Below are 12,140 nucleotides of genomic sequence, written 5' to 3' on the forward strand. Positions count from 1 at the left end.
ATCTTTTTCCATCCCCTCACTTTCAGTCTGTATGTGTCCCTAGGTCTGAAGTGCATTTCTTGTAGACAGCATATATGTGGGTCTTGTTTTTGTATCAATTCAGTGAGCCCGTGTCTTTTGGTTGGAGCATTTAATCCATGCATATTTAAGGTGATTATCGATATGCATGTTTCTATTACAATTTTCTTAATTGTTTTGGGTTTGTTTTTGTAGGTCCTTTTCTTCTCTTCTGTTTCCCACTTAGAGAAGTTCCTTCAGCATTTGTTGTAGAGCTGGTTTGGTGGTGCTGAATTCTCTTATCTTTTGCTTGTCTGTAAAGCTTCTGATTTCTCCATCAAATCTAAATGAGATGGTTGCTGGGTAGAGTAATCTTGGTTGTAGATTCTTCCCTTTCATCATTTTAAATATATCATGCCACTCCCTTGTGGCTTCTAGAGTTTCTGCTGAGAAATCAGCTGTTAACCTTATGGGAGTTCCCTTGTATGTTATTTGTCATTTTTCCCTTATTGCTTTTAATAATTTTTGTCTTTAATTTTTGCCAATTTGGTTACTATGTGTTTTGGCGTGTTTCTCCTTGGGTTTATCCTGCCTGGGACTCTCTGAGCTTCCTGGTCTTGGGTAGCTATTTCCTTTCCCATGTTAGGGAAGTTTTCGACTATAATCTCTCCAAATATTTTCTTGGGTCCTTTCTCTCTCTCTTCTCCTTCTGGGACCCCTATAATGCGAATGTTGGTGTGTTTAAGGTTGTCCCAGAGGTCTTTTAGGCTGTCTTCATTTCTTTTCATTCTTTTTTCTTTGTTCTGTTCCACGGAAGTGATTTCCACCATTCTGCCTTCCAGGTCACTTATCCGTTCTTCTGCCTCAGTTATTCTGCTATTGATTCTTTCTAATGTATTTTTTATTTCAGTTATTGTATTGTTCACCTCTGTTTGTCTCTAATCCTTCTAGGTCTTTGTTAAACATTTCTTGCATCTTCTCTATCTTTGCCTCTATTCTTTTTACGAGGTCCCGCATCATCTTCACTATCACTATTCTGAATTCTTTTTCTGGAAGGTTGCCTATCTCCAATTCATTTAGTTGCTTTTCTGGGGTTTTATCTTGTTCCTTCATCTGGTACATAGTCCTCTGCCTTTTCATTTTGTGTGTCTTTCTGTGAATGTGGTTTTTGTTCCACAGGCCAAATGATTATAGCTCTTCTTGCTTCTGCTGTCTCTCCAGTATTATGTTGAATAAGAGTGGTAAGAGTGGGCATTCTGCTTGTTCCTGGAAGGGCAAGTATTTATTTAGCAGTGGTTTAAGGACAGAACCCTGGCTGGGTATGTCTTATAGTCAGAGTTTTATTTCCCCATTGACCTGTAGCCTGGTTTGGCTCTTGCAACTGCCTGATTCAGCTCCTGGGGCTGCCTAATTCAAATGGCATTCCTGGAGCACCCCAGTTAGTAGAGGCAGCCTAGTAAGCTCCAGAGCTACTGCATAAGATTGATAGATTCTTACTACCCAAAAGAGCTTGTACAAATGGGAGAGGGGAGGCTGAAGTCCTCATTCTGAAGAGGGCCCTCCTTTTCCTGACACAAAGGCAAAATACTATTGCCAAGACATGTGATGTACTACCTAAAAGAGGTACACAGAATTCACAGAAAGGTGTGAGATAGGCAGGCTGGCAAAGACCTTGGTGGGTCAGTACCAGAAAGTATCTGGAAGGAACTATGTTCGGTCAAGACATGAGGTGGAAGAGATCTTAGGTAAGTTTTGAAGGGAAGGGGAAGTGAAGTATTGAATGCCAAGCTCTGTATTAGACATTTCACCAAGTTTCATCTGATTCTCACAACAATCGTATGAGATGGATATTCATTTGTGCAATTTAAGAGAAGGAAATTGAGGCTCCCAGAGATTAAGTGAGCTTCCCAAGTTCACATAGCTCATAACTAATAGAGAATCAAATACAGAGCCGACTGGCTCCAAAGCCAGTGCCCTTTCCATTACACTATTCTGCCTCTCCCAATGCTTCCAGAAATGGCACAGAAATTTTTAAGATACATGTTCATGGTCTGAAGGGGGCAAGCACTAATCATCTGTGCCTCCAGACATAAGGAGTGAAGGGAGGACATTGATCCAGAAGAATATCTTAGGGAAAGTGGAACAAGGGTAAAAGCACATGCCCAGAAAAGTTTTACAGCTTCAGGACCTAGACATATGGAGAGATAGGTAGAGAAATGGGATTCTGGTACTAGTTTGATTTGTTTAGCCAGGTGTTGGCCTTTGGCAAGTCACTGAACCACTCCTTATTTCTCCATCAGGAAATGAACATGCAGAGAATGGGAACAGTAGTGGTGCAGACCCCAGGGCTGGGGAATCTCAAAGGAGATGAGGGCTACCAAGAGTGTCAGGAAAGCTGAAGTGCCCAGGGTACAGGCTGCAGTCATGACCTCAAGCTCCAGAGGCGACATATTGATTACACATGAGCTCATTCTACTCCCACATTCCATAGTCCTTCCCTCCCTTCAGGGCCAGCCTTTGATTGGAATCCCCAGGATTATCTGGGGAACTGGTAATACTTCCCACCAGTGGGGTACCCTGGCTGCCTTCACACCAGCCACTCTATGGCTGGGTAGTTGCCTCTCCTATTCTCCAGCCAAGAAACACTTGCAATCGTCTATTTAGCAATCATCTATTTACTTGCTTCCACCATATGACCATGAACTTCTTGAAAGCACAGTCTCTCTTCTTTACTGTTGTATCCACTACATTAAGCACAATCCCTTCCACATAGTACGTGCTCACTAAATATATGGTGGAATGAATGAATGGGATCATGTGCATCCTCACCCTCTAAGATGTAAGATCTAAGGGGGCCCAATGACCTGCCCTCTCAACCCCAGGTTACAACCCAAGGAAGCCCCAGGGAGACTTAGCAGTTGGGTGGGCTAGGACCATTCCCTCACCAGGCAGCCCCTAAACTCCTGCCCTAGAGATCCTATCCCAAGTGCTTCAGCTCACATTCCCCCACCCACAGTTTACTTTTGCCTTAAAGAGCAACACTAGAGCTGTTTGGCCAAGTTCATGCTTAATGCATTCCTCATACTGCAAGTGTTTCTCTTTGCAAAGCATCAGGCTCAGATTCCAGTGCAGGAGAGGGCAGCATTCCTGTGGGAACAGAGCCAGGAGTCCCCAGGTCACAGCTGCTCTCTCACTTTTCTTTTTGCCTGATTAGCTCTGGCCTCAAAAACACTTCTCTCTGGCATCTTTTATTTACTGAAAGTCAGAGATAGGACAGTCTTAGGACTCACGCATCTCAGAACTGGAGGGACCCTGGAATCTTCTCCCGACCTCTTGGTTTTCCAGAGGTAGAAACTGAGACCCAGCTGGTGTGGGGAAAAAGCCAGGTCTAGAAGCTTGGTCCAGCTGACTCAGAAAAGCTGAGAACATCTCATGTACCACCATGGAGGCCTCACAGCTGGCTGGTCCAATGTCCTCATTTTCCAGATGAGGAAACTGAGGCCTAGAAAGTTAAATGACTTGCTCAAGGTCAACCTGGATGAGTTAATGAGAAGCCAGGACCTACGGAGATCTGCCAACACACAAACACACATAGTCCACCAATAGATAAACATGAGTGAGATAGTTCTGAGTGTCTAAAGCCACATTGTATATACAAGCAGATACAGCAGACCCAAACAAGAACGTGCTCAGTTGCTTACCTCATGTGGAATGCCTTCAAGTCAGTCTCTGAGTTCTCTTCTAAGTCACCATAAGTGCAATTCAATACAGCCACACTCTAGACCATGGGAATGCAACTGTGAAAAGACTGATTTCAGGGACCTCATGGTCAGTGAGCCTCCCGTGGGATGCTGAAGACCTGGCAAAGGAGATTTATGGGTCAGTTCTGGTGGGTGACTTTAACTTTCTGGTCTGCCAAAGAGCCACTCTCAGAATGAGGCTCAACTCAACTACTTCCTGTGTGACCTTGGTCCCGACACTTATCTTCTCTGAGACCCAGTTTCATTGGGGATAGCACCTACTCACAGAGGTGTTATGAGGATGGGATAAAATACAGAATTCCAAGTTACTAGCAAAAAGTCAGTGATAACCACATAAATAATCCTTTAACCGGCCTTACCAATTCCTCCAGCACCCCCTCATCACTTTAATGAGAGCTTTTGGGTTTTATGGATTCTCTGGGTTGGTAATAATTATGACTACACCTGTGGGGGACTTACTTGTAATATTGCTTCAACTCCCATGTCAGCAAAATGATCCCACCATTTAACCAAGCAATCCCACACCAGGTAATTCATGCTCATGGAAATAATCCTCTGAAAAGAAAAGCTCTCTGTGTGAAGTTCACTGCAGCTCTGTTTAGAAAGGTGAAAAATTAAAAACACAGTGCTTGTCCCAGTTAGGGAAATGGATACATAAATTCCAAAGAATTCCCTCAGTGGAATATTACTTAGCCTTTAAAAATGATGAGTATGAACACTGCAGGGATATGGAAAGATGTTTATTACATAATATGAAATTTTAAAAAGCAGTTATATCTGCACAGTTACATGAAAAATATATTTGCTTCTGGATACAGAATAGAAGCACAGGAAAATAAAAAGTCAATCCATTAGGGTGATGAGAATGTGAGTCTATTTTTTAAAACTTGTTTTTTGCTGTTACTCCACTTTGTGCAATAAATACATTTTTTAAAGAATAGGGAAGAAAATTCAATACGTGCTCCAGAAACAATTTAGCTGAAGGCAAGTTTCATTTGTGGGAAAATGCCTGGCATGGAGTTGGTACTCAGGAAGTGTTGGTAGAGAGAATGAATGAGTAAATAAGTGAAGAAGCGAGTGAACAGAGCGCCAAAGCTGTGCCATTGGGAAGGATTAGACAAGAAGGATTAGACAAGAAGGATTAGACAAGAAGGATTTCTGTTCTCTTTTCCCACTTAAGCTACTGGCTCAAGGTCTGTTTGGAAAAGCCATCCTGGGTCTGCTCTTCCTGTGGAGCTGAGAATAAGAGGATAGATGAAGCACTGCACATCTGAGCAGGCTCAAAGGAAGAAAAAGTATGCACAAGGCTTAGCAGAGTGTCAGGCACATAGCAAACACCCAGCAAATGTTGACCACCGTTATGACCATCAGTAGTGGACAGAAGCAGAACCAGTCTAGTAGAGACCACCTGGGCCTCCACGAAAGAGAAGTGTTATCTTGGGTGGAGGCTGGACTGGGGCAGAAGCCCAGTATTCAAATCTCCTCTTTGTTCTAAACTACCTGTGTGAGCTTAGATAAGTGAGTTTGCCTCTCTCAGTCTCAGCTTCCTCATCTTTAAATACCAGAATAATTTATTGAGATATCATTTTGAATTTATTTTCCCACCACCAACATTCCTTAGTTTAGAGGTATTTTCAGGACTCAGAAGCAGAAGCCACTTGAATCTAATATATGTTCCTATCTTTTGTAAAAGCCTAAATTCATCAAAAAGATAATTCTAGGTATCCCCAAAAGGAGATGCGAAAGAGAGAGGATGCTTAACTCCCTGACTGGGAGAGGATAGGGGCTGGTATGTCCCGAAGTAGCAAGAACCCAGCCAGAGCTTCCATGACACTCCTAAAGGAGGAGGTGGTGTGGTGCCCTCCTGCCTCAAAGGGCTTCCCATCCCTTAAGTACAACCCCAAAGAGTGGAATTTCTGAGGACTGTGTAAAATGGGACTGAGCTTCTTAGCAGGTGGACCTGATATAAAAAAATAACCAGTACAGAGAGATCTTTGCACAAAGTTGGGAAAAAAGAACTCCACCTAAACTGCGCAGGATTGGGGACTCAATGCCCCATTTAAGCTGATAAAAGAAAATAAAGAAATGTGCTACTTGTCACTCACTTGAGTTTTGTGGACTAAGATCTCACTCAGTGGTGAGCTTGTTTTTTAACTGATGCTCTTACAAAAACAAACAAACAACTTGATATTTAGCCAATTTCCATGGTGTAAATACTCCTATATGGCCAATTTCAAACTACCAACATTAAATTACTGAACGTGGAGAGTTGAGAAGAAGTGCACACAATTGAGTCTTCTGAGCCGGCTTCCACACACACCACTGAGAGTCACACATTATGAGCTTTCTATGTGTAGAGCACTCTCAAAGATTTTTCTCAGCACTAGGATTCCAGTACAGTAGGTTAAGGCTAATTCATAATGGTTAAAGCCATTCACTTTATCAAGTGTAGTCTGCTGATTTTATTTATGTTGAAATATGGCCTAGTGGAACCGCTGACACTTTTACCTTTGAAGAACACCCTTCCCCAAAAATGAGCCATCCCTTTGTCAATAAATAAATATAAATGTTCCAAAGTGAATCTATTCCTTCCTTTGATTAAGTGGTCTTGTGACTAAGAACAGACCATGCATCATCACTAAGGGTTACTAAGAGGAAGTCCACATATCTTTCCTTCAAGTTGTTTTAAAACAATATATTTTAACCTATAACTCATAATAATCCTAAAGGTAAGATTAGGACTATAAGATTACTTCTGTAAAATAGGACTAACTACTGCTAGTCCCATTTTATAAGTGAGGTACAGAGAGGTTAAGTAACTAACCCAAGGCAAGTAGCAGAGCTGGTATTCAATCTAGGTAATCTGAGTCCAGAGCATAGGCTGCTAAACTCTCCACAGCACTATGTCTCCCTGTGCAGTAACAAGCCATGTACAGGATGTGGTCTCATCTTGGGTCTCTTCCATCCATGGGGCCAGATTAGAAAGCAGTCAGCAACCTCTCTCCTTTCCTCACCTAGGTATAAGGTACCCAATTCATCTTCTGGCAGCTGATTGTGGATGAGGGAGTGGGCCCCATTTTTCTCTTACAGGCACAGGTACTGCCAATAATAAAGGAACTATTTCTCCAAGTGTGCTTGTCTCCACAAGGTGGTAGCTCTGGGCTGTAGTAGGACAGTGCTCCTAGAGCCCTTGACTGTGATACCATCTGACAATGCCCTAACCTCATAATTAGAGTGAAGGTCCTCTGCCCCCACCCCTCCTTCTGTTCCTTGGAAGCCTCACTTGGCAAATGTATAGGTCATGTCAGAGACAGGGCAGTGAGGGATAAGGGAAAATGAAACTTAAAGTCGGGAGCTGGACAGTTGTCAACATTCAAATAAAATTTTGAAACAAGAATGCTGTTGAGTTAATTTTTCTATCAAAATAACTCTTGGCAACTCTCAAACCAGGACTTTATGCCAAGATCCACCATTCCAAGAGCTGTTGAAGAACCTGTGATTGTCCAGCTCCTGGGCAGCTTCCCCTGGCCTGACTCTAGTTAGATGCCAGCATCACAGCCCTCTTAGCTGTGTAAGAATTCTCCTGGAGTTACTTCTGGTGAGGGAAGGAAAAACCTCTGGTCTGAAGATGAGGCTGACAATTCTTACAGGTGTTGGAGGGGGTCATGGGACTTGTGGTTTTGTTACTCTGGTCACCTCTGTTGTTTGGGGGCATTTCCCACCAACAAGAGGATACCCGAGCAGCTGTCTTCTGAGACTCAAGATGCATTTCCTATGTGACAACCAGGGGCCTTACTTGATGGGATCAGCCTTTATAAGACACAGAATGTGAGTCCTCTGAGCTTTACCCCAGTGACAGGAACAGAGTCCCAAAACATGGCAGGAACGTGGGTTGGGACTCCTGTCCTCCAGCAGAGTAGGAAGATGCTGGCTTGGATGTTAGGAGAGCTGAGTTTTTTTGATTCTGCCGTTAACTGGATGCATGGTTTGAGACAGGTCTGTTGGCCTCTCTGCGTCCCAGTTTCATCTGTAAAATAAGGAAGTTGGACTAGATCATTATTACCAATAAGAGGTCCATGGTGCTTATGGAATAATGGTTGGGGGGGGTGGGTGGAGAATGGCATCACCAAGCTATTTTCAAACAAATTACAAAGGAAGATTGTACCACACAATGTCATTTCTTTGCTTTTCACTGTAATTCTACCTATTTGGTGTGGTAACACTGATTCTCTCCAGAGGACTGGAATAGTAGATTGATGGTGTTATCTATATCCTTACTAAATAAGAAAAGGAAAATGAGAAACTCCTCAATAAATGAGGTTGCTTGAGATGCACAGAAAGAGAATTAAAAGCAGGCAGTAAATGCTGTATCACGTGGTCTCCCAGTCCCTTTCCTCTCTAACCCTCTCTGACCAGATGATTTGGGTTCCCAAGTATGATCCCCCTAGGTGCCTCTAGTCATCCCTGCCCCAAAGGAACCTGGAAGGGCTTTGCAGGTATGCCTGGTCTCCCTGAGGTCCTGGAGGGCTGGGCTCATCCCAGACTGATCCAATAATTTGGTTCAAAGTCAGGGCTGGAGCTCTCCCTGCCAGCTGACCTCAACCCCAGAGGACTCAGAAACATCTTGTCCTCTCAGGCCAGCCCAGCCCTGCATAAGCAACTGATGCAGAAAGACTGCCATGCAGCCTGCAGTGCCCAGGCCCAGACCCTGGGTCATGTGGAGAAACAAAAGTATTGCCTGGCTGTAGCTCATTTTCTGAACAATTTTTTAAATGTACACCTAGGGAACCACTACCACCATCAAGATATAAAATACTTCAACCCCTCCAAAAGTTTCCCTTTGCCTTTTCCATCCCCAGGCCCCAGGAAACCACTGATCTGCTCTCTGTCACTATAGTTTTGCCTTTTCCAGAATGTCACATAAATAGAATCACACAGTATGCAAGCTTTTAAGCTGGGCCTCTTTCACTTAGTGTAATGCATTTGAGATTCATCTGCACTGCTGTATGTATCAGAAATGTGTTCCTTTTTGTTGCTAAGTAGTATTCCTGAGTATTATTGTATAGTATTCCTAAGTAGTATTGCTAAGTACATTCCATGGATATATCACAATTAGTTTATCCATTTATTAGTTGATAGGTATGGGTTGTTGCTAGTTTGTGGCTATTATGAATAAATCTTCTGTGAACATTTGCATCTTTGCATAGACATTTGTTTTAATTTCTTTTGGGTAAAGTCCTAGGTTTGGAATTGCTGAGTCTTATGGTACATGTGTATTTACCTGTATAAGAAACTGCCAAGCGGTTTTCCAAAGTGGCTACAGTATTTTGCAATCCCACCAGAAATAAATGAATTGTTCTTGTTGCTCCACATCCTCACCAGCACTAGGTGTTGTCAATCTTTTTAATTTTAACCATTTTAGAGGGGGAGAGGAGAGGTGGTATCTCATTAAGTAATTTGCCCAAGGTCACAAAAGTAGTAAGTATTGGAAATGGACCTCAAACCCAAGGCACATGGCTCCTGGTCTGGGGGCCTAACCACTACATTTGACAATCCTTGCTCTACTGACAAAAGTTTCAGTGTGAGCAAAACCAGACCTAGATCCTGCTTTCATGGAGCTTACCACCAAACCGGGGAGATAGATATTTATGTAATGACTATTCAAATAGAAAATTACAACTACGAAAACACCTAAAAGAACAAATAATAGGGAGATGTGACCAAGTCAGGACATTTCCCCTGAGGAAATGAAGATTGAGTTTACATTTGGAGAAAGAGTGATGTTAGCTAAGCAGATGGGGAAGACAGCAGAGCATGTCAGGGCAGGGGACCACACAAAGACTAGGCAGGAAGGAACATTGTACCTCTGCATTTTTATCATCTTTTCTCTTTTCATTTATTCACTCAATTGCCCTTAAACAAATTAAGGTGGCCAATTCATCCTGGTTTGACAGGACAATTGGTTACCCTACCTTGAACTGATCCAGAGTGGAATATGCCCAAGACCTTGGAACCACTTTAGGGAAGTAAGCCCCCATATCCCCAGAGGATTCCAGTACAAATGGAAAGCTCTTCTGAATGGCATACTTTTTCATAATCAGATTTCTTGAAAGAAAAAAAAAATTCTGACTTAGCCAGGGGAGTACAGCCTAAGAAGAAATTTTGGAGGAAAAAAAAAAAAAACTTTCCAGCAAGGAAACACAGCCTCTATTTACTTTCTTTACTGGAATCCACAAAAGGAGAAGCTGTAGTCTAAGGCTACAGGATGGCCAGCAAAATCAGGCCAAAAGAGACAAAGAAAACAGAATAAAACAGATTTCTGAAAACGGCTTTCCTTCCATCTCTTATCTCATCACCTTATATGACAACAAAATGGTGAAAAGAAGAAAGCAAAAAAAAAAAAACCAAAAAGAACAGGTGAAACAGGAATGCAAAAGAGATGGCAACCTTCTAAAGGTAATAAATTACTTCAGCAATTCTAGACCCCAAAGTTTTTAAAGAACAGCTATAAAATAAATTCATTCAAGGCAAACTTAGGAATTTCTTCTGAGTTCAAAACAATATTCTACAGGGAACTATATTCAATATCCTGTGATAAACCATAATGGAAAAGAATATGAAAAAGAATATATATATATGTATAACTGAGTCACTTTGTTGTACAGCAATAATTAAACACAACATTGTAATTCAACTATATTTCAATAAAAAAGAAAATAAAATAATATTCTAATGACCTGAAAAGTTATTACAGCCATATAAATCACCTCATAGGAGCAGTTTATGCCTTGGGTCATTTGGGTTCAATATTACAGTGCAGTGATGCTGGGGTGTCACAAGAGCTGGGGAATGTCACAAAGATTAGTAACTATATTGTCCAAATTGAGAAATCCAGGCATAGAAATATTTTTAAGATAATAAGTAAATAGGAGGGTGGGATGTTCAGGTCAGGGCAAAATTCAAGATGGCAGGAGTGGGAGAAGCATTGCTCACCCAGCCTTTGGTAGAATCGCTTATCACCAAAAATCAGCAACAGCTAAGAACTAAATCTGTGAAGACCCAGTAGGGACTAAATTCTTATTCAAGTTTTTCCATCCTTCTGTAGTTCTAGAAATTCTGAAGTCCGTGTTGCCCATGTACAAATCATAGGCCTGACCATGGCAGCCAGGGACAGAGCTCTGGCTACATTTATCTCATAGGTTTGTTTCATCCTAAGCAGAGGACATGGCCCAGAGGATGTTCAGGGTAATCATGAAGTTATGGTCTTCCAGAGGACCCCTCCCCTGGGTCTGGGAAAATTTTCAGTGTGTTAACAAAGTGAAATCACACACACACACACACACACACACACACACACACACAGAGTTAGAAATTTAAATAAGAATGTGGGACTTCCCTGATGGTCCAGTGGCAAAGAATCCGCCTTGCGATGCAGGGGACGCGGGTTCAATCTCCGGTCAGGGAACTAAGATCCCACATGCTGTGGGGCAGTTAAGCCCACATGCCACAACTACTGAGCTCGAGCACTTCAACTAGACCCCACGTGCTCTGGAACCCACACGCCACACCTAGAGAGAAGCCGGTGCGCAGCAACGAAAGATCCTGCGTGCCTCAGTGAAGATCCCGCGTGCTGCAACTAAGACCCAATGTAGCCAAAAATAAATTTTAAAAAAAATAATAATAAATAAATAATAAATCTTTAAAGAAAAAAATAAGAATGTGAAGAAATTTCATAAACAGCTCTGTGGCAGGAGGCATATTAATACCTGTGGCTCCTGTCATGCACTTGTGTCCTTAGCACAAGCTAATACACGGGTGGTACTTGACAAACATGGAACTGAGCAAAAGCACCCAGCCCAGGCATCACAGGCAGAAGACAGGTCCTGACTCCTTTCAGGGCCTTTTACTGCGGAATCCTTGGTTCTCCCCTAAGCCAGCTCAGTCGCCTGCAGTCATCCACCTAATAATGTCCTTACCGAAAAGAAAATGAAATAATTTATTCTTGTATGAAATTTTAGGAACCCTCAAACCTGGTGGCTGACTTAGGAATAGAGAAATCACTTGCTTCAAGGAATCTAATATTAGAAATGTAATGGCTGCACCCAGCTTTTCCTTCTGACTAATTCTGAGGAAGTTTTGCTGTCCCAGGAAGTTGCTGTCATGCAGAGGGCAACCCCAAGCCTCTCCAGTCCATCAACTTGTTTTCCAGGTTACAGGGGCTGACTCCCTCTGAAGGCTTTGACTGCCTACCTTAGTTGATATTCTCCCTCTCAAAATCACAGCCTTAACTCCAGATTCTTATCATTGGTGTGTCTTTAGCTCTTTAAAGACATGAGAAAAATGACGATTTCAGAAGACATGCCTGAAGAAGGAAAGCTCCTA

At 42.4% G+C, this 12,140-nt stretch overlaps 1 protein-coding gene across 1 annotated transcript in view; it reads left to right on the forward strand.

Moving 5' to 3' along the window:
- The window catches only part of LIPC (lipase C, hepatic type), a 186,268-nt gene that overhangs the window by 139,682 nt on the left and 34,446 nt on the right, over positions 1 to 12,140 (forward strand). The window lies entirely within an intron of this gene.

The sequence above is a fragment of the Physeter macrocephalus genome, chromosome 11 (genome assembly GCF_002837175.3).
Source record: "Physeter macrocephalus isolate SW-GA chromosome 11, ASM283717v5, whole genome shotgun sequence".
Classification (NCBI taxonomy): domain Eukaryota; kingdom Metazoa; phylum Chordata; class Mammalia; order Artiodactyla; family Physeteridae; genus Physeter; species Physeter macrocephalus.